This window comes from Lacerta agilis, chromosome 4 (genome assembly GCF_009819535.1).
Source record: "Lacerta agilis isolate rLacAgi1 chromosome 4, rLacAgi1.pri, whole genome shotgun sequence".
Lineage (NCBI taxonomy): Eukaryota > Metazoa > Chordata > Lepidosauria > Squamata > Lacertidae > Lacerta > Lacerta agilis.
This window is the reverse complement of record NC_046315.1, coordinates 100,582,147-100,608,710: the sequence shown is the minus strand read 5'-3', so window position 1 is coordinate 100,608,710 and position 26,564 is coordinate 100,582,147.

Sequence of the window (26,564 nt, the reverse complement as noted above, 5' to 3'; positions counted from 1 at the left end):
ACTTCCCACAGAGGAGGCTTTTCAAATTTTTGACACTGTGGAAGGAAACCTTGGCAAAGAGCTGAAAGGGATGTTTGAAGGATGGAGAGAAATGACAGGGCGACTCCGGGAAAAAGATCCGTTCTTTGGGGGTGGCAGCCCCGGGACGGTAAGATTTGCTATATCCAGACCCCGAGGTGTGAGCTCGGGGGTAAGGGACAAAGAATTAAGATATCTACAAAAAGAAGAAGAATGGTACAAAGAAGAGGAGCAGCCGAAAGAAGATGAGATGTGTACCCTGAAGCTCGATGCAAGGTTTGTTGCGAACTGTGCCTGGATCTGTGGACATATGGGAAAAGAGGACAATTGGAAGATTGGTTCCGGTGATAGACGGAGAAGGACAATGGACAGAGGGGGAGTAGGGTGAAGTATTAAGTGTAAAATTTAAATGGTCTGTTATGGTATTCTGAAATCGGAGGGTGAAGATTGTTAGTTTTATTTGGTTTTTTTTATAAGAAAGGAGATATTTGAAATTTTATATTATTAGCAGCAGGATAAAGGACAGAAGAAGTTAGTATAGATTTGATAAGAATAATTTGTTATGATTATGGTGTATTATTAGTCAATATAGACTAAGATGATTAAGATGATTGTTTTCTTTTTAACTGAGTTTAATCTTTAGAGGGAAGTTGTTAAAAAAGTAGATTATGGATATAAAACCGAAGGTGAAAAGGCAGGGGAAGTCAACCGTCAAGATTCGGAAATAGAAATTTTTTTTATGCATATAAACAAGAAGAAGAATCCTGGCAATATTTGTATTTGTTCTATAATTGTATTTGTTTTATAATTGTATAATTGTAGGTGTGGGTGTGGGTGTATGTTTTGTTATAAAAATGCCAATAAATTCTTTTTTTAAAAAAAAGAATCTCTGCCTGCTGCCATTTCCTGACTGACTGGCAAAATAAAAAACCGCTTGCCCCTGCTTGGGAAATATACCAAAAATCAATGTTTTCTAGTTCACTCCAGTCTGCTTGGTCTTTTCCCACCGCTCGCCACCATGTAGAGTTTGCGCACCCCCAGCCTCTCAGCTTTTCCAGCTACCGGCGTCCAGGGCGCGCAAACCGCTCTCTTTTGTCTCGGCTCAGCCCTCCAGCTGAGTCAAGACAGGTCTGTTGCTGCCACCACCCCCTGCAAGTTTGGAAGCCCAGCTGAAGCCACAGAGTGAAACGCGAGGGCCGCTTCACCTGCGTACCGGCTTACAGCCTTCCCAGCTCAAACAGAGCTCCAATTGATTAACCCTTTACAGTAGTATGACCAAGCGGCAGACCTGGAATTAGCCAAGCAAACACAGAGGTGAACAGAAAACCAGAACAAAAGTTCTTTTAAACATTTTATTCAAAAGTTACCAAAACACAAAAGGCATAGTTCCCAAAATACAAGGTACAGGCATAAAACAAAAACATGCTTACTAGACTAGCCTACAAGACTTTCTCTCTAATCCCTCTCCATTACTTGGCAAGGACTAATACTTAGCTGAATTTGCATTCGAAAAGACCGGCCATTCTTCAGGCGACCAGCTGACAAAGGCCGCCGCTCTAAGTTCCTTAGGCCCCCATCTTTTGATGTTCCTCCATGCCACAGCCGGCTCAGTCAGGTGTAACTGAGAGCCCTTTGCATTTCCCAGCCTGGGGCAGATAAGGCATTCACCCCACGTGGAGTTAGGATCAACATCCTATAGAAAACCAAGTTCTTAATCCCGTTAGCCAATCAACGCCCCTAGGTCATTACTCTCACCTGTCAAGGATGAGAGGCAGCTGCAGGTCTCTTGGCGGATGCCTCCCTAATTTTCTCACCCGCCTGATAAATACCAGCTGGCCCATCCTAGTTCTTATCAGGAGCCAAGATGTCTCCTTGTAGCAGAGATCTTCACACCCCCAGCAATCTCCCAGTCGTAAAACTCTTCAAAGACACCCCTTTTACATTCCTAAGCGGGGCAACTTTTAGGTCAATTTCCCATAGCATAGCACAATACCCATGATTCTACTTTTCCCAGAAATCCTTGCTCCAGACCAAGGATTTTGGTCCGACACTACACCTTCATCACAAGATCTCAGGGTGGTTCGCAGAATGAAATACAATATAAAAACATAAGTAAGTAAATAAACAACAAAACAACAACCTCCTGCTCCCCATTTAAAAGGCTTTAGAATATTAATCAGCCAAAGGCCTGGTTGAAGAGAAATGTTTTCACTTGGTGCCCAAATATATAAAATGAAGATGCCAGGCGAACCTCCCTGGGGAGAGCACTCCACAAACAGGAAGCCACTGTAGAAAAGCCCGTTCTCATGTTGCCACCCTCTGAACCTCACGTGAAGGCACATGAAGAAGGGCCTCATTAATGATTGCAGAGTCCAGGGCAGTTTATATGGAGAGAGGCAGTCCTTGATGTATTGTGGCGCTGAGCCTTTAAGGCTTTATACATCAAAACTAGCACTCTGAATTGGGTCCAGAAACTAATTGGCAGCCAGTGCAGTTGGGCCAGGATTGGTGTAATATGACCAAACCATCTTGGTCCAGTGAGCAACCTGGCAGCCAAATTTTGCACCATCTGAAGCTTCTGGGCCATCTTCACAGGCAGCCCTATGTATAATGTGTTGCAGAAGTCCAGCCTAGAGGTTACCAGAGCATACATACCCTCCAACATTTCACTAATGAAAATAGGGATGTCCCATTCCATAATGATAATTTTACTATTTATAGCCCACACATCTTACTGGGTTGCCCCAGCCACTTTGGACAGCTTCCAACATATATAAAAATATAATAAAATATTAAACATGTAAAAAAACATTCCCTATACAGGATTGCCTACAGATGGCTTGGGTACTGGATAACTCCATACCCTCCAACATTTCACCAATGAAAATAGGGACATCCTAAGGAAAAGTGGGACATTCCAGGATCAAATCAGAAACCGGGACGGCTTCTCTAAATCAGGGACTTCCCTGGAAAATAGGGAGACTTGGAGAGTCTGAGCATAGACTGTCCAGATGGGGATGAAGCTGACGGAAGTCATGCCACTGAGACCACCTGAGCCTCAAACTACAGCAGAGGATCCCAAGCCTCCCAAGCTATGTACCTGTTCCATCAGAGGGAGCGTAACTTCACCAGAGCCAACGGCGGAGCAAGGGGAAGCGTGGGGGCACCGCGCCCCGGGTGCCACCCTGGAGGGGGTGACACTATGGGTGCCCTCCCCACAATGCCCAAGCTGAGCCCTGCGGCCACCCGGTAGAAAGCCATGCTCGGCGGCGGGGCTTGCAAACCTGCTCAGCCGGTGCATGCTTTGCTTCTTCCTGGGCAGAGGCGAGAGGCGGGCATTCCCACGCTTGAGCAGCAACACATACGGACTGCGCATGTGCGGCATCCCGCGCGTGCGCACTTTGTATGGGGTGCTGCTCACGCACAGCAGGCACAGGGTCCCCCACAGGGCAAGGCGCCTCCGGGATCCAGCAACGAGGAGCCGAGCAGCCGTCCGCCAGGCTCTGGCGATGTGCGTGGATGTGGCAGCGGAAGTGCAGGCCATCGGCGGAGCAGGAGGCTGGGTGAAGGAGCCGGAGGAGGAATCACAACGGCCCCGCTCCCTCCCTCCTGCCCTGCCTCGCTGGTTGGCTCACTGTCTGCCAGCGAGCGGGGTGAAATTCCGGCGCGGCAGCCAAGTGCACACAAAGGAGCCCTGGCGAGTCCACGCAGCTGGGGAGTGACTTACACGCCACCACCGCACACTTTAAGGCAGAGAGGAGGGGCGAGAGGAGGGGCGCGGGAAGGGCAGCCGTCGAGGCGCGTGCGGCGAACTAGGGGTAACTTAGTAACGGTGTTCTCTTGTCCAGCTGTCATGGCCTGTTTTTACACACACACACACACACACACACACACACACACACACACACATATATATAATATATTGCTCTGGGCTCCTGGGTTGAGAATACCTCTCAGTTCTATCAGTTCTGGGGCTCTCTCTCATTAGATTCCCCCACTGCCTCAGTTAGCTAAACCCTTTTAGTAACTGTGTAGCCTTACCAAGGTTTCTGCCCTTTTGCCCCCCCCCTTGAGTGAAACTCCAAGACACAAACTATCACCCTGCAGGTCAGTTTTGTCTTTTCCCTGAGTTCACCTCCTCATGAGCATCCATATATCACTGGACCAAATAAATGCCTCTTTTCTCTTGGCTGAACAAAAACAAATCTTTATTTCAGAACATTGTGCTTCACGTATTTCGATAGTTCATCAGCTTAGTTACATCTAAAATATTAACTCTTTCAGTATAACTGACTAATCTTCATCCTATCCTAGCCTAACCACCACTATCCTGGCCCCACACCCCTCTTCTTCCAGTCACCACTCACACCCTCCCTCTTCTCCATCTGCCAAAACGGCCGTTCCCTCCTTTTAAACCGGGGATCACCCCATCCCCAAAGGATGAACTGTCCGTCAAAAATGAAGGTGGCTTAACTCTTTCGGCACTGGGCTGTCATACCTCCTCCATCTTAGGGCCAATCCATCACAACGCGCACCTGTTGGGGGCGCCCACAAGGTTGCGGGAGCCAAGCATCTCCCGCTCGGCATCGGGCTGGAAATTTGGTCCCAACCCTAGTTGGGAAAACTCCCTGCCTCATTTGTGAAAGGGAAAACTGGAGAATGGAGCAAACGGGCAGAGGGCAGGTGAGGCAGATGCAATGTCCAGTGGCTTGGGGTAACAAGCTGCCTTGGGAGTTGTTCCCCCATTTCCTCCCCAACAATAGTCCTTTCAAAAGGTGGAACCCCGTCACGCCCTTTCAATCTCAGTAGATGGAGTTAGTAAGGCAGCCCAACCCAATTTGGAGCCCTCCTAACAGGACTGGATTAAGACATTTAGAGGCCAATGGCACTTACAAGATTTTGGTGCCTTCAAATATATCTAATTCAAAACATAAACAACAGCAAGCCATAAAATAAATAATTCTTTTTTGAAATGAAACAAAACCTACAGCAAGATGGAAAATGTTTATTTTTGTATATTTGTATAAATAATGTTTATTTTTGTTCATCTGGACCATATGGTCCATGGTAAATCTGGCAAAGAAATATTTATGTGATGCCCCCTTTCCTTTGATGCCCTAAACATTGTTAATCCAGCCCTGCCTCCCAGTGTTTTGGACTATAGCTCTCATGCAAGCAGTAGTCCAAATCCTACAGAGAGCACCAGGTTGGGGAATGCCCCTTCCGCCCATAAGAAGGAGGGGGGGTTGCAGGCAGGTAACACGAGCCCTGCACGCGCACAGGGGATGGGTCATCCCCTGGCACTAATTGGTCGAGGCCTGGGCGCGGTGCCCAGGCAACCAGCCAACTGGCGCGGTGGCTTTGGGCGTGCCTGCTGCACTTAAGCAGGACGCTCCTAGGGCTCGACCTCTTCCTTTCCTTGCTCCCTTCATCGCGTTTCCCCGGCCCACCCTCCCTTTAATTTAGGCAGTAGCTTAGGCAGGATTTGACGCTGCTATGGACTACGGTTGGTCGCCGTTGAGGGGCCTGGTAGGAATTTTCCCACTTGGCAAATTGGCTCCGCCTGGTGGTTTTCGCCTACCTCGTAGCAATTCGTCACAACTTGGGTTTGGCGGTTAGGCATTGGATCTTAGGGTAGGTTGGAAAGGTGGGGGGGAGGACTGGCCATCACCTCCCCCCAAAGGGCTGAAGGGTACTTCGATAAAGGAGTTCGGTGGGGCGTGGCCACTGTCCGGAGCCGTGGAAGGTGAGGGCCCCAGGCACGCCCCCAGGCCGGTGATCGCAGGGTGAGTCCCTAGCTGATGTGCAGCAGCAGGGGCTCATCCATCGTGGTTAACCCTTCCCAGACTGCCAGCACGACGTACTGGAGTCGGATATAGTCGGCTGATCCAATGCCTAAGCCAATACCGCTCAACATCCGTAACCAATAAAGTTGTGGCCATTTATTTCCCATTTGAACCTTACATATGGTGTCTTGTGTCTTATTTCTCCGCGGGAGGGATCGGGTCCTTGACATGCAAAGCAATAGTAAGAATAGTGAGAGGGCAGGCTGGGGGGGAGGAGGTAGTTCACTGAGCAGCAGATGCAGAGACCTTGCGAGAAAGGCATGTGGGTGCTGCTTTCATAGATCGGGAAGCAGAAGAGTGAGGGGCAGGAAGCACTCTGATCTTTTCTATGACACCACTTAGTCTCCAAGATTGTTTTGAGTCTTCCTACTTTGTATTTCCTTAATACAGTCTCTTGGCATTTTGCTTAGTCTTTGCATAAAAGCCAGGAACTCCATGGACAATGTAGCCAAGCAGAACCAGAGCAACAAGAAGAAACTGAAGCTTCATTAGCTACTAAGCGCACTCCCATGCACACACACACACACAACTTAAAATAGCACCATATTCTCCATCAGTGCCCTTCCCCATGCCAACATCTTGCTATAATGTTTACAGCAACACAGGTGACGCTGTGGTCTAAACCACTGAGCATCTTGTGAAGGTCGGTTCAAATCAGTTTCAGATATAGCTATATAATCCCTAGTTTAGCAAGATAAGACCTTTGGAGCAGGCATTTATTTATTTTTTAAGAAAAGTTTTTTATGAACTGCCCTACTGCCCTACCCTCCACTGGGCTTCCTGGGTCCTGGAAATTCAGCCTTTGTGAAGAAAATGATACTAGGCAGAGTAGAGCATGGTGAAATCACAATAAATAAAACCTCCCCTTCAGTACAAAATAAAAAAATAAAATAAATCCTTCCAGTAGCATCTTAGAGACCAACTACATTTGTTCTTGGTATGAGCATTCGTGTGCATGCACACTTCTTAGTTGGTCTCTAAGGTGCTACTGGAAGGGATTTTTATTTATTTATTTATTTATTTATTTATTTATTACTATGGCAGACCAACACGGCCACCTACCCTTCAGTAGTTTCAAGCACTACTACAGGTTCCACATAATATCTGTACTGCATTGTTTACTGTGACAGCACCTGCACTTTGGAACTCCCTGCCTATTGCAGCAAAGCACGTGCCTTTGCTAGACTCTTTTCGGGCACCTGCTAAAAGCATTCTCCTTTAGGCAAGCATACCTAGATGCTTAGGAAGTTGAAGTAATTTTAATCTTAATATTTTAGCTTTTGTATGTTTTAAAGTAGGATTAACAAAACAAAAAATCCTTCCAGTAGCACCTTAGAGACCAACTAAGTTTGTTGTTAGTATGAGCTTTCGTGCTGTGGTGTTTTTTTTGTTTGTTGTTTTGGTAAACCACTTTGCCGGTTTTCTAAATAATTTTTTCAATATATAAACAATAAATATAAATAAAATAACAAAAGCCAAAACACAATCCATCCTGTAGATTTAAGAATCTGTCCACAGTCACCTACTTGTTATCAGAGGCCCAGAATCCACATTCCTTTGTAAGAAAAAATGAAATCACGCCAAACCATTTTTCCAGGTAAAGAAAAAGAATACCCCAATAAAAATCAATTGGGGGTGGGGGTGGGGTTACAATAAATTTTCCACACCGGGTACCACCTGACCTTGCTACGCCTCTGACCAGAGCAGGCCACCTCCCAGCCATTTGGTCTAGGGAACCACCTACTTTCTAACAGTGGCTCTGCCTTATCTGGATTAAGCTTCAGTTTGTTGGCTCTCACCTAGTCCATTAGCAAGGCAAGACATAAAGAGGCAAGATATAAAGTGGCAGTTTCATACACCCTTACTTATTTGAATGAGAAGTGAAGCTATTTGAATAATCATCAAAACCACTTATTACCGGTAATTTATTCCTGATGTACTAGAATTTGATCATCTGACTGACTGTTTTAAAATGCCTTTGTTTATTGTTCTTTGTTCATCTTAAAATGTAATTTAATTAATGTATGCATTAATACTTTAAAAATGTAAAGTGATGTGTGAAAACTTTTAAATGTACTATTAATTACTACTCAGAGGAAATCTAGTCTAGGAGGGGGAAGTTACAACACAATACATTGGAGATAAAATGGCAGACTCTGGGAGCGAATATAGTTGAGGTGGACACAACTTTTCAAATGTGTCTGTTTGACTTCAGCCTGGGTGTAATATGGGCATGCCCAACTGCTCCACTTAACAACCTGCATCAGCTGCATCAGCACTGCATCAGCTGCAACTTCCAGGAAAATCCCAAAGGAAGTCCCACATGGAGCCCATAAATGATAGTAGTAGTAATAATAATTTTATTATTTGTACCCTGCCCATCTCTTTTTCTCTTTCTCCAGAAAGCAGTGGTCACTTCTTACTGTAGGAGCAGAGGGGGAAGCTGGTGCTTGCTAGTCTTTTCTGCTCTCAAGAAGCCTAAGCAGTATGCTGCTCCTGTGCCTCCTCCCACATCACCATCGGGGTGGAGTGATTTTGCACACATGGACTCCCATTGGCTGTGATGCTGTGCTTACCAACAGAGAGGGAGGGAGGGAAAGGCAAGGCAGTGGGGAAGTTGGTGCAGGTGCAGGAGCACCAGATTGGCTCCGCTGCTGCACCCGCACCCTGTTGATCTCCCCACCATCTTGCCCCTCCCCCATTGGTAAGTGTAGCAACACCACTGATGGGAAGCTCATTGCACACAGCTGCTGTTGATAACTATATGATCATAACCTCTTGATCATAAGCTTTCAGAGGCTTGGAAACAGAATGCTGGGCTGCATAGTCTCTTGGTTTGATCAATTCCTGGCTCTCCCCCGCCCCCTTTTTAACTTGTTTGCACATTTTATGCAAAGTATGGTAATTGCTACTTAATGGGGGAATATTTCCCCCCTTTATCTGTCCTCCACTATGCTCCCCACTCCCAAGTTTGGCATAAAGGAAATAACAGCATAAAATAAATCAGCATATTTACCCCTTAGAATTGCACGTTCCCTTCTGATTTTCTTCATCTGGCATGTGTTTATACTCTTCAGAACAGTACCTCTGATATGGAATGGATGAACATCTCTGCTTATTCACAACCAACACACCTTGAGTGATAGCTTTGGAATCCTTGCCTTTTATGCATCTGTCAGTTGACACCATTACATCAAGTGACACTTCCTTAATTTTTGTTTTATCTGCTCACTGATGGCAGACTATTCTGTTAGTTTAATTTCAGAGGGGAGGCAGTAATGAACAAGATGAAGCAAAAATCTTTTCAGCTTCCTTCAGGAGATGCATAGTATATACTCCCTGGGTACTTTTATTCTTGATGAGAGAAGCACAGGCAATGATAGTACCCTTTCTGACAGCTCAAAAACTTTCAGTCACTCACTTTTGATTATTTTCCTGAGAGGAAAGCATTTACAAAATGTAGCATTTTCTCCTGCAAAGACTTCTGTGTAATTTAAGCACTCCAATGCCCCGCAAATACTACTAAAACTATTTTGTCCAGAAAACAGCTATTGATTGATTGGGTGTTATTTATCTGGCTACTGGAGGTGAGCAGGAAGCAGAAAAGGGGCACCCAGCATATTTGGTTTTAGTAAACTGTGTGTGGGATAATGGGAATGTCTACCGAGGGAGATGCAGTGATAGGGGTTGTACAAAAGTAATCCCAATAACTGGAAGGTTCAGGCAACCAAGATTCAGAGAATGGGTATTCTTTGGTTCTTGCCATTTCAAAGTAGCCTTGTAATATAAATAGATGACATGTGTGGAGTTTGGGGGCAACAGTTAAGAATCAGAATTATTTATGGCAAAGACTATATTGGGTAACTTTATTTTTCATTATTATTTTTTTACACAAACTTGAGAGTTCAGGTACTAGAAACCATGGTTATAGTCCAACAGGAATGTTTCTGGTCCATCTCCCCTTCCTTTCCATATAGATTGTGATGGAGGCTGTGGCGATCACACAGGGTCCCCGGACCTTTCACAGTCTATTGATCCCTGTGCCACCACAGCACTTCGCTGCCACCAACCAGGATCTCCCCCTGGTAATCACTGTCACAGTCAGGGTTTTGATTTGAACAAAGAAATGGTGTTTATTTTAAACATCAACAAAAGTAAGGTTGGTATTTATTTATTCTTATCTCAATCCTGTCTTGATCCTACGCTCACCACTCTACCTCACCACCAACCCTCACAATCACCAACCACCAACCAACCAACTGTCTCAGTCAACTGCCCAACACCAACTGCCCAACACCAACTGACTAACTCCCCCCTTCTATGCTGGGTTTCAAAGCCCCTAAGCTCCTCCTCTGGCTTTCCATTGGTCAGCCTAGGGTCAGCCAATTAACCTTTTACTCACCCCTGCACATTCATATATTCCCCAGGAATGGGCTAACGCCACAGAGGCATTCATAGTCCATGAATACAGGAGGCTCCCTGCTTCAGACCTTCACCCTTTAGGAGTCAGTGCAGGCTAATGGGAGCTTAGCATATTTGTCTCTGCTTTGCTTGCTCATGTGCACAGTTCACACATGAGCAGAATGTGTGCTCCGAGTATGCTGAATTATCGGCATACCTACCCAAGATCTCCAGCAGTGTTGTTACCTGGAAATGTGTGCAAATGGAAACAATGCTTCGCTCTTACATAGAATTATTATTATTATTATTATTATTATTATTATTATTATTATTATTATTATTATTCCCCACTGATCTGGCTGGGTAACTTCCCTTTCTTACTATACAACTGCAAGCTATGATGCTTTGCATACCCCATTATATCTTGATATTTTCGAGTGGCCAACATAATACCAAAAAGGTATTTTCCCCATAACATGAAAGCAGGAGGTTCAATGCCCTTTATTACAGGCCCTGCAATGGCAGCCATTGGTGTGATGGCCTGGGACTTGGGCTTGGGCTTGGGCTCAGAACCGGAGGAGTCTCAGCCTGCACCAGATCCTCTGCCTTGGACATCAGCTGAACCAAGTCTGGGGCCTGATTCTGAGGAGCCTCAGTCTGCACAACCTCCCCTGCAACAAGCACTAGCTGAGCCGAGTCTGGGGCCTGAGCCTGCCCTGGTTCCAGATGTGGGGAATACCTCATTGCTGTCAGCCAGGTCATCACCAGCAGCTGGCCCACTACTGGCTGAGGCTGAGGCTGAGGCTGAGGCTGAGGCGGCTCCTGGGTTCAGTAACCCACCGGCGTTTCCCAAGTTGCAGAGACTCAGGGCTCATAGAAGGAGAGACCTGAGTACTCGCAGGTGGAGTGCTTGCCTTCAGGCGAGACAGGGTGATGAGTTGGGACCGACCATTACAACATCTAAGATAAAAGGCGGTCAGACACAGGCCCAGGTTGCGGGAGCAACATTGTTTGTTGCTAGATCCTGCCAGTGTTCCTGCTTCTGACCTGTCTTGGTTTCCTGCCTGTGTTCCTGCCCTGCCTTGGTTTCCTGCCTGCATACCTGTTCCTGACCTTGCCTGACTCCCTGACCTGCTCCCAGCTTTGGCTACATTGGACTGTCTCTACATTGAACCTTTGGACCACGGACCGGACTTGGACCTCGCCTCTCGGGTAACCCATGGGAACCAGAAGCCATGGCTGACCAGGTGGCTGCACTGGCGGCATTGGCTCAGGACAACCAGGCCTTGGTCCACACTGTCCAGCAGCTAAGTAATGCTGTTACAGTGCTTCAGCAGCATTTGGATGCCTTACCTGCTCCTGGTGCTGACGCTCCAGCTTCCGGCAAGTACCCGGTGGCCCTGCCAGAAAAATTCGATAGATCCCCAGCCAACTTTCCCATGTTTGTCGCCCAGGCCAAGCTGTATATTCAGGGGCCAGCCCGGAATTTCCCCAATGGCCGCACCAAGGTGCACTTCCTGATCAGCTTGCTGAAGGACCGGGCGGCCAAATGGGCGTTGCCACTGCTCCAGCAAGACTCTCCCTTGCTGACAGACTATACGGGGTTTTGCAACCACCTGGAGACTGCATTCACCAACCCTCAGAAGGGGAGTCAAGCCAACCGGGTGATCTGGCGGTTGAAACAGGGCAAGTCCTTGGTGGCCGCCTACACCATGGAATTTCAGCTGTTGGCACAGGACTTGACCTGAAACGACTCTGCACTTCAGGGCCAGAATCTCGAGGGGCTTTCAGACAAAATACTGGACCAGCTGGCCATGTTGGATCGTCCAGCCATGCTGGACGCCCTCATTCAACAGAGCCTGCAGATAGATGATTGGTTGGAGGACCATCGCCAGGCCCAGGGCCGCCAGAACTCCAGGCTCCCGGCTCCAGTTCTTCCCAGCAGTTCCGCGGCCACAGCTGAGTCGCCGGAGGAGCCGATGCAGCTCGGGGCAGCGTGGCCTCACCTCTCCCCCTCGGAAAAGACTCGGCACCGGGAGGGGAACCTGTGTCTCTACTGTGGAGGGAGTGAACACTATGCCCGGGCCTGTCCTGAGAAGCACCCATCACAGGGAAACTGTTGACCCCAGTAGCTGACGGGCCAAGCTGCTGGGGTACCCAAGCATGTCCTAGTGGGCCTACATCAGCTGAACTGCTCCATCTCATGGTTCTGGTGTGCATTTTCCCCTGGGCAGGCCCTGGATCCTCACCCATGCCCTGGTGGACTCGGGGGCTACCCACTGCTACATGGACTCCACCTTTGCTGCCCAGAACCAAGTACTGTTCCAGTATAAGGAAGACCCTGTGCAGGTGGAGGCAATCGATGGCCGGCTGTTGCGCTCCAGTGCCATTACCCAGGAGACCCAGCCTTTGGTCCTGTGCCTCCAGCAGCACCGGGAGACACGATCTCTGGACATTACCAAAATGCCCCACTTTCCCCTGGTGCTGGGAATGGCAGGGCTGGAATGGCAAAATGTGCAGATCGACCGAGTTCACCGGATGGTGAGCTTCCTGGACCCGTGTCCTCATGACCAGCCTGAAATGCTGGCAGGTGCACCCATGGGCGGGGCTGCCTCGGCTCTCCCTGCCATCTACCAGGACTACCAGGACATGTTTGAGGAAAAAGGGGCAGATTGGCTTCCACCCCATAGGCCCTTGGGCTGTGGTATAGACCTGCAGCCTGGGGCACCCCTGCCGGTAAGTCGCCTGTACTCCCTGATGGAACCAGAGCATGAAGCTTTTTCGGGAACCAGAGCAGGAAGCTTCCTCAGGAAGAACTTGGAGCGTGGGTTTATACGGCCCTCCACCTCACCCACCGCTGCACCAGTACTTTTTGCCAAAAAGTGTGGGGAGCTCCGTCTCTGCCATGATTACCGGGCCCTGAATAAGATCACCATCCCAGATCTCATCCCCTTGCCTCTCATTTCGGAACTGCTGGAACGGGTGCAGGGGGCAAGGCTGTTTACCAAGTTGGACCTCCAGGGGGGGCTATAATATAATTCAGATACGCACTGGGGATGACTAGAAGACGGCATTCGGGACCCAGTATGGACAGTTTGAGTATTTGGTCATGCCGTTCGGGTTGACCAACGCACCAGCCGTGTTCCAACAGTACATCAACCACATGTTCCAGGACTTGTTGGACAAGTATGTGGTCGTGTACCTTGATGACATTCTGATATACTCTTGTGACCTGACCTGACACGAGGGACCTGTCCGGTCTGTATTGCAGTGCTTGCAGGAGCACCGTCTGTACGCAAAACTCAAGTGCGAATTTTACCAGCAGGCAGTGGACTTCCTCGGACACCGGCTCTCCCCCGACAGGATTGAGATGGACCCTGGGAAGGTGTCCGCTGTCTGGGACTGGGCGGCCCTTCAGAATCGCAAGGACTTGCAGCGGTTCCTTGGGTTCACAAATTATTACCGGACACTTATCACAGGCTTTGCCCATCGCACTATCCCATTGACCTGGCTGCTGCGGCCGAAGACGCCCTTCACCTGGAACGCAGAGGCTGAGGTGGTGTTCCAGGGGTTGAAGGCCTGTTTCCAGAAGGCACCGATTCTGCAGTATCCTGATCCCTCACGCCCTTTTGTGGTGGAAACTCTTGGAGCCATCCTGTCCCAGCAGCACAGTCCTGACGTGCCCTTGTTTCCCTGCGCCTTCTACTCTTGACAGCTTCTCTTGGCAGAGCGCAACTACACGGTGTGGGAACGGGAGTTGCTGGCCATCAAGGTGGCATTCGAGGTTTGGCGCCATCATCTTGAAGGGGCACAGTATCCAATGGAAGTCTGAACCGACCACTGGAACTTAGAGTACCTTCAGACTGCCCACAAGCTGAACCAGCGACAGATCTGGTGGGCACTGTTCTTATCCCAGTTCCAGTTCTGGATCCGCTACATACCTAGCTCTCAAAACCAGAAGGCGGACGCTCTGTCCCAGAAACCGGAGGATTTCAAGGAAATGGTACAGCAGGCGGTACCAACAATGATCGTACCACCAACAGCATTCCTGGTGGCTCAGGAGACCAAGTCGCTGCTGGATAGGATTCGGGAGCAGCAACAGGTCAATGTGTGGGCTTGGGAACGGATTTGGGAGTTGACCAGTGGCTCATGCCCATGATACCCAGAATTGGTTGAGCAACAGGGTCTGCTGATGCACCGTGGTCCCACCGAACCGAGGTACTTTTATATATATATATATATATATATATATATATATATATATATATATATATAAAATTTTCCAAGCAAACAGGCCACATGTCTGAGGCAGAAAGGCCTCACACCATTTTGACTCTCAAAATGACCAGTTCTGGGCACCACAGTTCAAGAAGGATACTGACAAGCTGGAACGTGTCCAGAGGAGGGAAACCAAAATGGTCAAAGGCCTGGAAACGATGCCTTATGAGGAACGGCTTAGGGAGCTGGGTATGTTTAGCCTGGAGAAGAGAAGGTTAAGGGGTGATATGACAGCAAATGTTCAAATATATCAAAGGATGTCATATAGAGGAGGGAGAAAGGTTGTTTTCTGCTGCTCCAGAAAAGCGGACACAGAGCAATAGATTCAAACTACAAGAAAGAAGATTCCACCTAAACATTAGGAAGAACTTCCTGACAGTGAGAGCTGTTCGACAGTGGGATTTGCTGCCAAGGAGTGTGGTGGAGTCTCCTTCTTTGGAGGTCTTTAAGCGGAGGCTTGACAGCCATCTGTCAGGAATGCTTTGATGGTGTTTCCTGCTTGGCAGGGGGTTGGACTGGATGGCCCTTGTGGTCTCTTCCAACTCTATGATTCTATGAAATGTTTACCAAATGGGTCTCTGCAGGGAAGGAGGGGTGAGGGATTTAATTGTTCCAGGAATTAAAGAAGATTACCATCTCAAAGGAATGGCCAGGCTACTGAGAAGAGGCATCAGATAACGCCTTTTTGTGTGGTGTAGGTGTGATGCATCTGGGTGATGAGCTTGGGTTATACCTCTTCTGTGATTGATGTTTCTGGGGGTGGGCTAGACTCCAGGAGGGATTTTGAAATGTCTTTATAAGAGCATGCCTGCATTGTTCTGGGTCTTTTCCCTGAAAATCACTACTGTTGCAACAGCTTCAATAAAGATCAAGCTTACTAGCTGCTTTGCTTCTCAATCTTCTCTGGTTGGCCTCTTTTTTTTACTCCTACCGATGGAGAACCTGCAAAGGACTTTGCAAGGGCTCTTGTGTACCTCATAAGGGAATATGGGCAGATTTTTTTCTTATTACACTGCCCTGCCCTGGTTTCCTGCCTGCATACCAGTTCCTGACCTTTCCTGACTCCCTGACTCCCTGACCTGCTCCCAGCTTTGGCTACATTGGACTGTCTCTATGTTGAACCTTTGGACCATGGACCAGACTTGGACCTCACCTCTCGGGTAACCCACAGGACCAGCACAATTGGAGTAGTACTGGCACAGCTGCTGTGAGTGAACAAAAAATGAGGCTGGCTTTCTTTGTGGCTCCTCCAAAAGGTATATAATGAAAGCTATTTGGGCAGCATCCCTGAAGTGAATGCCCAGCTGCCTGGCTTGGATCTATTGCAGGAGTTCAGAGATACGTTGACCTGATTAAACTTTGATAGTTCAGGGCATGCCTCAGCTCTCTCACTATCTTGGGCTCTGTTTATAAAGTCATTCTGTTTGCCTGGTGTTGCACCGTCCATTCCAATCTCAAGCACAAAGAAAAGGCTGTCACACAGGAAGGATTACACTGAATTCCTGTGTAGTTGGAGAAGTGGACTATTAATCTCCAATAGACTTCCATTTTCCCTCCTCTCTTTCTTTTGAAAACTTGCAGGGAGAGAAGCAGCTTTAAACAGCCACAGCTGGGGAATGAATATGTGAGCCAGGACAAGGTCAGCTTGCTGAGTTCAACCTACCTTTAGAATACACGATGGCCACCTTTTCACCTCCCCTATGCAGGATACAAGTTCATGCAGGTTGCCATAGAAGAGGGAAGCTTGGCTGTAAATGACAGAGCTAGCTTCTTCTGAAAGCCAATACTAAGTATGGCTAGCCTAGCAGTTATGGGAGAATAGATCCACAAGTAAAATGGTGCCCTTGCTGTGGTTTATGAGAGAACCTGGCCAACAAAGGCAGCAGAGTCAAGCAGGGAGAGAATAATGGGAAGTGAGGAGAGTTTGCAGGTACGAGATCTTCTAGCAGACAAGCTTAGCCCCAAGGCCTGTGGGATTGAGGATGCTTCACATACTGAGAGCCAATCACACACTGACAGATTTAGGTTGCATGCTTATGGTTGTGCAATAGACCCCTTTCCCACAAAGACTGGACTTTTCATGATAAGGAAAGTGACAGGAAAATGCACTAGAATATATGGGAAGCCACAATGCATGCGCTTGTAAGGTACAGATACACACTGAGCTGCAGAGCTCAACTGATAACTTGGAGTGGCTTTATTCTTAGAGGGGAGGGCCAGGGAATATGACAAATTATGGAATATTATTTACAAACAAAATTTTAATACCCCAGTTTTTAATGGAGAATGAACAGGACTTAAAGGAAGCATTTCCCAGTCTTCTTAGCAGTTCAAATGTTAGTTCTGAATCGGAATGCTCCATTTCTAAACATATGCCACTCATTAATGCACTGGAATCTTGGCCAAAAAGCTGAAAGAGACTCGGGGAATTGTTTGGATTTTTTTTTATCATTGAATCTCCATTGTCTCAAACTTATATTTATGCTAGCTTTTATTGTATTTATACTGGTTGTATTATAAGCTCACATTGTGAAATGGGAGTTAAAATACCTTTGTAAATAAATATCCATTCCTATGGTGATCTGTCAATTTTGGACAGCTCTGTTGGGGTAGAGAGAGAGTGAGTCCTGTCAACTGGTGCACAGATTCTTTGGAAAGTTTGAGTCACTCATTTCAAAGGTTGGCATTCCCTAGTTTGGCAACCTTAGATTGACCTGTTCTCCTTCTAATGGATATAACTGGGAATGCATGAACTTTCTGAACTGGCCACCCCGCAGCCTGTGCCTGACAACATGACCCAACTTGAGTTCAGATGCAATGATTACAAAGCTATTTTTCAGCAGAGCTACAGTTTTACCCCAAAGACAGATCTAGCATGCCAAATTGTATGCACACTGTCTGAATATAAAAATTGTACTCTTAATTGTTGGATATAAGCTTGACTGGTTTTGGATTAACAGTTGGAGCTGTATTCATTAATCTGAACAGGAGAGAAAAGACAGTCTGTCACAACATAGCCTAGTTCAGTAGTGAAGCAGAACAGGTGAGGGAACACTTTCCATTTGCAATGCGCAGCAGCTGGTCTCCATCAGCCGCCATCACTCAGCAGCAAAGGGAAAGAGAAAGCAACCAACTGCAGTACTTGATTTATTCCAAAATTGATATTACCAAAAGGGAATGTACAACCTGCAATTATGCAAAGTGAATAAACTGAAAGCTTGATCATATTTTAACAGCTCAAGTACTACTAAGGCTATATTATGGTCCATTTGTTGTACATACAGCTTCTGGGATGAAAATATTTCCTATGGGAAATATGCACAAAATTCATGACTTTTGAATCAAGGAACAAATGGCAAGTCAAATAAAGCAAGAACTGACCTGAAAGTACAGACAGGACAAAGGCAAATATCAGGGCGCCAACACTGATGCAGCAGAAAGGGAAGTGCTTTATGGAATGTGGTTTAAAAAACAAAAAAACAAAAAACAAAAACCAGATCCAGGGACTGTTTCTATCTGTGATGCTAAAATGAAGGATTGCATGAACAACAGGGTCATGGGTATTCATGACCCGTTCTTCATTTTGTTTCTCATATTTAAAAACAGGCAACTTCACACTTGCTACTTCACACTTCAGAAGAACATGGGGAGCGGTGTGGGCACTGGGCTCACCCAGAGGTGCCATTGATTCAAATGGGTGCTGCCACATGGGAGCTGGGTAGTAGGGCGTGTTGAATTTTTCATCTTTAAAAATCCTGATTTGAGGGGTGTTAAAAAGTTGTGATATGATTAGGTAATTTGAAATATATTTTGGTTACTTGTAAATATTTAGGTCTTGCTTGGTAAATATCTATGTGAAAAGTTCCTACTTTTTAACATTTTTTAAATTTTTCTGTCATTTAAACGTATGGGTTATTCCCAAATTTTCATGAAAACAGATGTTGATAAGTGCCTAAAATTGATTACAAGATATTGTAGTTCTGTTATATATGTATTGTAGTTATCTGTAGTATTAATATTAATATTATTAATTATTAATATGTAGTTATCTGTATTATTAATATTGGGTATGTTTAGCCTGGAGAAGAGAAGGTTAAGGGGTGATATGATAGCCATCTTCAAATATATAAAAGGATGTCATATGGAGGAGGGAGAAAGATCTCCGTGGTCAAGGTGGTGCTTTCTCAAACTTCTGCAGTCAGAAATCATAATGGCTGCATCCAGTGTCCACATCTTTCATGTGGATCTCACTGCTGTGTATGCTCAACCCAGCCACAAAGCAATCATGGCCCAAGATGATGGTCTACTTAGGGTTTGCATTCATCCTATGAGGTCCTGTGCCCACTGGATCTCTCCTGAACATGCTTGAACAGCGAGTCAGCATGTGGCATGAAGGCAAGGGGGGGGGAAAAGAGAAATTAATAACTTTGTTTTTTACCTTATTAATCGGGAACAATGAACACACACAAATAAGATTTATTTCTTAATGCCCAAGGCTACAATCATTCCTAAGCACACTTACTGGAGAGTGAATCCCACTGAACTCAGTGGGTTTTGCCTCTGAGTAAACATACTTAGAATTGCTTTGTTAATTACAACATCTTGTGCACAGTTATGCACACATTGTTACAAATGTATAACTTAGCACAGGACAGGAGCCCTTGCAGAGGACTTCAAAGGCACTAATTTATGGAAAATATTGCAAAGGAAGCAGCAAATATCAAGTGGTGACTTGGCATGCAATTAAGCCAGTTGGATGGAAAACTATTGTGCACTTCATTCAAAGATCGGAGGGCAGTGTCCAAAATATAAAGCTAGCCAGCCTGTGCTTTATATGGAAAATAATTATTAGCACTAGTTACAAATGGGAAATAACAATTGGACCTTGATGGAGGTCCATATTTTTCTTCTTCTGCCCCCCAGCTACCCTTCTCTCTCATTCCTGCTTCCTGACAGCCTCTCCCACTCCCCTTCCCCCTGCTTGAGGATGGCCAGAGTAGGCCTCTGCCTCTGCTAATCAGTGTCTCTTCCTCCACCACCACCACCACCCCACCAAGAAGAAGGAGAAGAAGGACTGTAGTTTCATTGCAGAGCACATGGCTTGAACCCAGAAGTTCTCTCTAGTTAAAAGCACCAGGGTAGGAAAAGAGCCAATGTCTCTACCCTGGCATCAAGGATTGGGTCAGAATAAATGGTGTGAACTCACTTTCATTTGCTAGCTACCCCCTTCCCCCCACTGAATGTGACCTCCTGCTTTCCTCCCTCATTCACTCTCCACCCTCCATCTTTCTGGCTCCTCAAAGCTATCACCTTCCCCACTGCCTGCTTTCTCTCTCTCTCGATTTCAGACTCTCCTATGATACAACAAGGGATGCTTTCAGAATGTTCATTTAACCTTATAAAGGAGGACTGGGCATTCTTTGGACTTCAACATTTCAGCTTTGGCTATATATCTCTTATATTCTTTTCATTCCATTCATCCAGTTTTAGCTAGAGAATAAAAGTTTTGCAAGGCTCACCCACCTTGACCTGTGATGGACTTCAGCATATCAGATGAGCAGCCCATTAACTTCCCACCACCTGCAGCTTTGGTAGAAGGAACAGACATGTTTTATCCATGGTGAAAATGTTTATTAGCATTACAAAATGGTACATTATTTAGAAAAGTGAGAAATAATGTGAGAGGTCAGATGGTTCCATGCAGTTGTGCATCACATTTCAGAGCTGAAGGAGAGACGCAGAAAAATAGGTTTTAATTTACTCCCTTTTTAAAAAGGAATGGAGAGTGGCTGACAGAAAGTCATGTTGTGCAATCTGTACTAAGCAATTCCCTTTAAGGAGTTAGAAAATGACTCCATTCATGTACCAGCATAAAATAATGCCATTTTCTATAGGAACAGGAAAATCATCCCCATGCCAGGAACTCATGTGTGACATCTGGTAAATTAACTGCATTATTGATGGCATGATAGCTAAGGCACTAGATTTCAGGGATGGCACATTCATTTTCCAACTGTTCCAGCTGAGAAACTTGCACAGGACAATCCCACCAATATTAGATGGCTGGCTGGTTAGCCAATATTTTAGATAGACACAGCAGCTTGTTTCTCTGCTCCTCTGCATTGCATTGGATAAGCCAACACACTTTTATAAACACAGTTCTTACTTTAACTGCCATTTTGCAAGAGAAAGAGGCACATTGTGTGATATCTCCTATTCTAGTTGTAGAAAACCACTGAAAAATATCATGTTCCTGTTACTGGATGGCTCAGCCCTGATGGACCTCCTCGCATCTCTTTGCAGTGAACCCTCTTCCTCCAAAACCTAAAAACTTGCCACCACATGTGCACAACTCTGTCATATTATTAGTATAGTATTATTATTATTATTATTATTATTATTATTATTATTATTATTATTATTATTATTATTATTAATTACAGGCACTTAAATGGTGAGGATGACAACAGTAATAACACTCATGTGTGAACAGTATGTCAGTTAGTTCTTGTGTGCTTTTTTGTTCTCGGTACTTCATAGAACCATTCCCACCACCCTTCTGAGTAATACCCCTCCCCACTCTCTCACTATATATAAGGGCCTGGTGACTTCTGTTTCAGTGTATCTGAAGAAGTGTGCATGCACACAAAAGCTCATACCAAGAACAAACTTAGTTGGTCTCTAAGGTGCTACTGGAAGGAATTTTTTATTTTTTATTTTGTTTTGAGGAAGGCTAGAGGTACAAGAAGCAGGAAGAGAAGGATAAGGAAGCAACTAGAGAGAACTAAAGGAGGAGGAGTAAGAGGACACAGTGACACCTAGTGGAGCTTCCTCAATAAATAAAGAACTGAGAATCTTTAGTATTAAAGCTTAAGTGTTTATCAAGCAACCAATATATTCTAAAGAGGAGACAGTGAAATTATGATGCCATTCTAAGGGAATGCTAAATCCCCCCCCCAATTAATCAATTGGTCTGTCTCAAAGATAAAGAGCTGGATATAATAAGAACTTTGCAGATTCATAAACCTAAATTTCAAAAGATGGCAACAATGGAAAAAAAGAAATTTAAAGGTCAAACTAATTTTACACCAGCATGTTCTCAAAGACGCCCCTCTAATCTGGAGGCAGAGACTATGGACATTGGAGAATTGATTTTAGGAATGAAAGCAGAAAATAATGAGAAAATGGACTCTTTAAATAAAAATGGACAAGATGGGGAATAAGTTTGAACAAAAAACAAAATTTTAAGGCAATAGTAGACCTGAACAAGCAATTCACAGAACTATCTGGAAGAAGTAAAGAGATGGAGAAGGAATCCCAAACCGTGATAACTAGAATAAGTAAACAAGAAGATGTTGTGGAGAAACACATGAAGGACTGTAAGGAATATAGAAAAATTCAAGAGAATGCAAAGGAGGATATTCAGAAATTGAAGGAAACTTAGGAAGCTACATGGGATGTGCCTGTGATGCAAGAATTAAAGCAAAATGTTTGATCTTGAGATTTAGAGGCCTTAAAGAACATCAAGAAGAATATGTAGAAACTATTATTATCAAAGGCATCACAGAATGGATGCAGCTTCAAGAGGAAGATGTATCTATATGTATAGATAGAGCATTCAGACTAAGACCCAGGCAAGCACGAACTGGTAGCTGGCCTGGAGATTGCCTGGTATTCCTTAATCAAGAATTTTAAGAGATAAAATCATGCAACATAAAAGGAAAGAAAAACTGTGAATAGAAGATAAGGAAATCATCATTATGAGAGAAGTCCCTTCACGTCTGTTGAGAAAAAGGTCCAAATACAAGCCTCTGACAAAGGCACTCAAAAGAAACAACATCTTCTACAAGTGGGAGTTTCTGGAAGGGGTTTTGTTCACCTACAAGCAAAGCAGAAAGAAATTAACAACAGAACTTGAGATAGAGAAATTCTGGAGGAAATAAGAAAAACCTTTTGGGGGGGATGTTCTAGGAAAGAAAGGAGACAAACAAGAGTCAGACAACAAGGAAGGCTAGAAAGGAATATAATAAAAAGTAATATGTTTGTCTAATTTACCTACCATCTAATACCTTAATAGAAGATATGTGATTTTAATTGTGTATAATATTGTTATGTTGAGTTTTGATATTTTGTTGTATTATTTTGATATCTGCTCATTTTTGGAAAAGTAAATCATAAGAAATAAAATCAGTAAGACTACATCAAAATGGAATTGAGAATTACCACTTGGAACGTTAATGGGTTAAACAATAAGGGTAAGAGAAACAAATATTGGGTAAGAAAAAAATAGATCTAATTTGTCTCCAAGAGACACATATTATAAGAATACACCGCAGATTGTTGGTTAATAAAAAATTGGGAGTAGTTTATATCCTCAGATGTTATTAAAAAGAAGGGGGTGGTAATGTATGTGTATCCCAAATTAAAACTGGAACAAATCTATAAGGATAACGAAGGTAGAATCATAGTTGTCAAAATTCAAGAAAAAATGGAGAATATTATCATAGTGGGAATCTACGCTCCCAATGAAAAAAGGTAGAATTTTATCAGAAATTAGAAAGTGTTTTATTAGATTTCTGCAATGAAAAAAAAAATCTTATTGGGGAATTTGAATGGAATAGTTTCACTGGAAATTGATAAAAACAGTAAAAATATAGGAAGTAATGATGGAAGATTGCCAAAATCCTTTTTTCAATTGATAGATAAATTAGACTAACAAGATGTCTGCAGATGTAAACACCCCTCCCCAAAACAATTTACATTCTATTCCCACTCTAAAGACTCAGAAAGTAGGATAGATTCAATTTGGATAACTAAAACGTTATTATTGAGATGAAAAAAATTAGAAATATTGGACTTCCGGTTTGGCGCCATCCATGTCAGTCGGGAGCTGAAGAGCTCCGGTCCCTCGAGGGTTTTGGGGTTACCGTACCCTCGCTACGGGCCCCCTAAAGCCACGGGAAGAGCGTCCCATGGACAGGCGGTCTTGTGGGCTCCAAGACGTGCCGTCCCCGCTCCCGATTGACCCTCGTAAGGGGGAAAATCGGGCGAGCGAGGCTCCGGCACGGAGCTGAAGAGACTACTGCTCCCTGAGGAACGAAGCAGCGATACTGACAGTTCTGAGCGCCCGACCCTTTCCTGATTGGATTTACAAATTAGAAGCCCTGTAAGTAATACTTCTCTATTGACTTTAAACCTTAAGAAAAAATTAGGACTTACAGTGAGAACGTTAAAAAGGAAGCCCGTTCTCCTGGACTGCTTTACAGATCAAGGTAATAACAAAGGAGCTGAGCTGCGGACTAGCGGGAAAAAGTTTGCTGGTCCTGCTGAACTTTTTAAAAGTCGCTTTAAAGTTGCTTTAACTACTATTTGAGACTTTAAAATAAGGAATTTGGTAAAGGAAGACCCTGCTCGCCCTCTGGATAGGATTCCGGGTCAGTTAGCAGGCTGCGTTACTATTGTGGATATTTTAGAAAAGTTGGAAAAGAACATAAATACAGATGCAGTATTGATGTTTATTGATGCAGAAAAGGCTTTTGATAATATATCTTGGACTTTTATGAAGAAAAACTTAGAAAAGATGGGCGTTGGAAAACGATTTCTTAATGGCATTAATGCCATTTATACTGAACAAAAAGCTGAAATTATAATTAACAGTGTGATATCGGAGGAAATTAGAGTTGAGAAAGGAACAAGGCAAGGGTGCCCTATCTCCCCTTTTCATCACAGTCCTGGAGGTCCTTCTGAACATGATTAGATTGGAGAAACAGATTAAAGGAATAAAGGTGGGAGAGAAGGAATATAAATTGCGAGCCTATGCGGACGATTTGATGTTATCCCTACAAGAACCAGAAAGCAGTGTCCCCAAAGCCTTAGAAATAATTGAACTTTTTGGTCGTGTAGCCGGCTTTAAATTAAATAAAGTGAAAACCAAGGTATTGACTAAAAATTTGAACCCTGTGCAGACACAGAAGCTACAGGACCGTACTGGCCTTAACTTCGTCAAAAAAGTGAAATATCTAGGAGTCAATCTAACTTCGAAAAATCTAAACCTGTTTAAGGACAATTATGAAAAAGTTTGGGCCGAGACAAAAAGAGACATGGAGATTTGGACTAGATTGAAACTTTCTTTGATGGGCAGAATTGCTGCCGTTAAGATGAATGTGTTACCGAAGATGCTGTTTTTATTCCAAGCGATTCCAATAATAGATAAACTAGACTGTTTTAAGGCATGGCAAAAGGATCTGTCGAAATTTATCTGGCAGGGAAAGAAGCCCAGAATTAAATTCAAAATCTTAACAGACTCTAAGGAGAGAGGAAGTTTCGCCCTGCCAGACTTAAGGATTTATTACGAAGCAGCGGCCTTTTGCTGGTTGAAGGATTGGTTTAAATTAGACAATACTGATGTGTTGGACTTGGAAGGTTTTGATAATGTATTTGGATGGCATGCGTATCTTTGGTATGATAAGGTAAAGGCCCACAAAGTTTTCAAGAATCATATAGTTAGGAAAGCCCTATATCAGGTTTGGATCCGAAATAAAGACTTGCTGGAGAAAAAGACTCCCAGATGGGTGTCACCTGTAGAGGCCAAGGCGTATAAAAGACCTAATATGTCTGCGAGATGGCCAAGATATGTGGAGATAATGCAGCGAGACGGTGACTCTTTTAAGTTGAAAAGCTACGAACAAATGAAAGAAGAGGTTCCCGACTGGCTGCAGTATCGTCAAATCTATGAAACCTTTAGAATGGACAAAAAAATTGGTTTTCAAACAGAAAAATCAAAGCTGGAAACAGAATTAATCGAATCAAACTCTAAAAACCTTTCCAGAATGTATTGTTTGTTGCTAGAGTGGCATACAAAAGACGAAATGGTTAAATCTGTAATGATAGATTGGGCAAAGGATGTCGGACATAACATTATGATGGATTGTGGGAGAGGTTGTGGAAGGAAGGTATAAAATGTACTGCTTGTAATGTACTGAGAGAAAACATTATGAAAATGATATATAGATGGTACTTGACACCAGTGAAGTTAGCTAAGATATATCATGTCACAAGTAATATGTGTTGGAAATGTAAAAGTGTGGAAGGTACCTTTTATCATATGTGGTGGACATGTCCAAAGGTTAAGGCCTTCTGGGAGAAGATTTATAATGAACTCAAGAAAGTAATGAAAATTACTTTTAGTAAGAAACCAGAGGCCTTTCTTTTGAGCATGACCAATCATGAGATACCCAGTCAGGATAGAGTGTTTTTTATGTATGCCACAACAGCTGCTAGAATTTTACTTGCAAGAAAATGGAAAGGTGAAGAGCTTCCGACAATAGAAGAATGGCAAATGAAGTTGATAGACTTTATGGAACTTGCTGAACTGACCGCGAGACTCCGAGACCAGAGGGAGGAGAGAGTCCAACAAGATTGGAAGAAATTCAAGGACTATTTAAAAAATCGTGAAAAATTAGATATTTGAAGCAGAACCAGTTTGTTTAAATGGCTTTAGCTAGGTGATGTTATATTAAAATAGTATATAAGAAGTGATGTTATAAATGGCTTAGGTTTGTTTAGTAATGTTTAAGGTTATGTAGTTTAAGAAATGAATTATATATGGTTAGCCGGTATGTTTATAGTATATTAAGAATGATGATGAATGTTTCAGAAAAATAGTTACAAAGTTACCAATTTAGATTAGTTTTGAACGCAGTTGAGAGAGCGGGGGAAGTCCCCCTAAAGAAGATTCAAAAGTAGTAGTAAATAATGATTTATTTTGTGTTCCTGTCTTTGTTAGGTATGTATTTTATCATTTATTATTTTTATTGTTGTTTAAATTTGTTTGATGTGGTTTTTTTTGTTTATTGTTATTGTTGTTATGGTTTTTTGTTTGTACTCATTGTTTACTGTAGAAAAAAAAAATTATTAAAAAGAAAGAAAGAAAAAAATTAGAAATATTACCCAAAACTATTTCTGATCATAACCCAGTCATCATGGAAATAATAGGTAAAGAGAGGGGAGTTAAAAGATGGA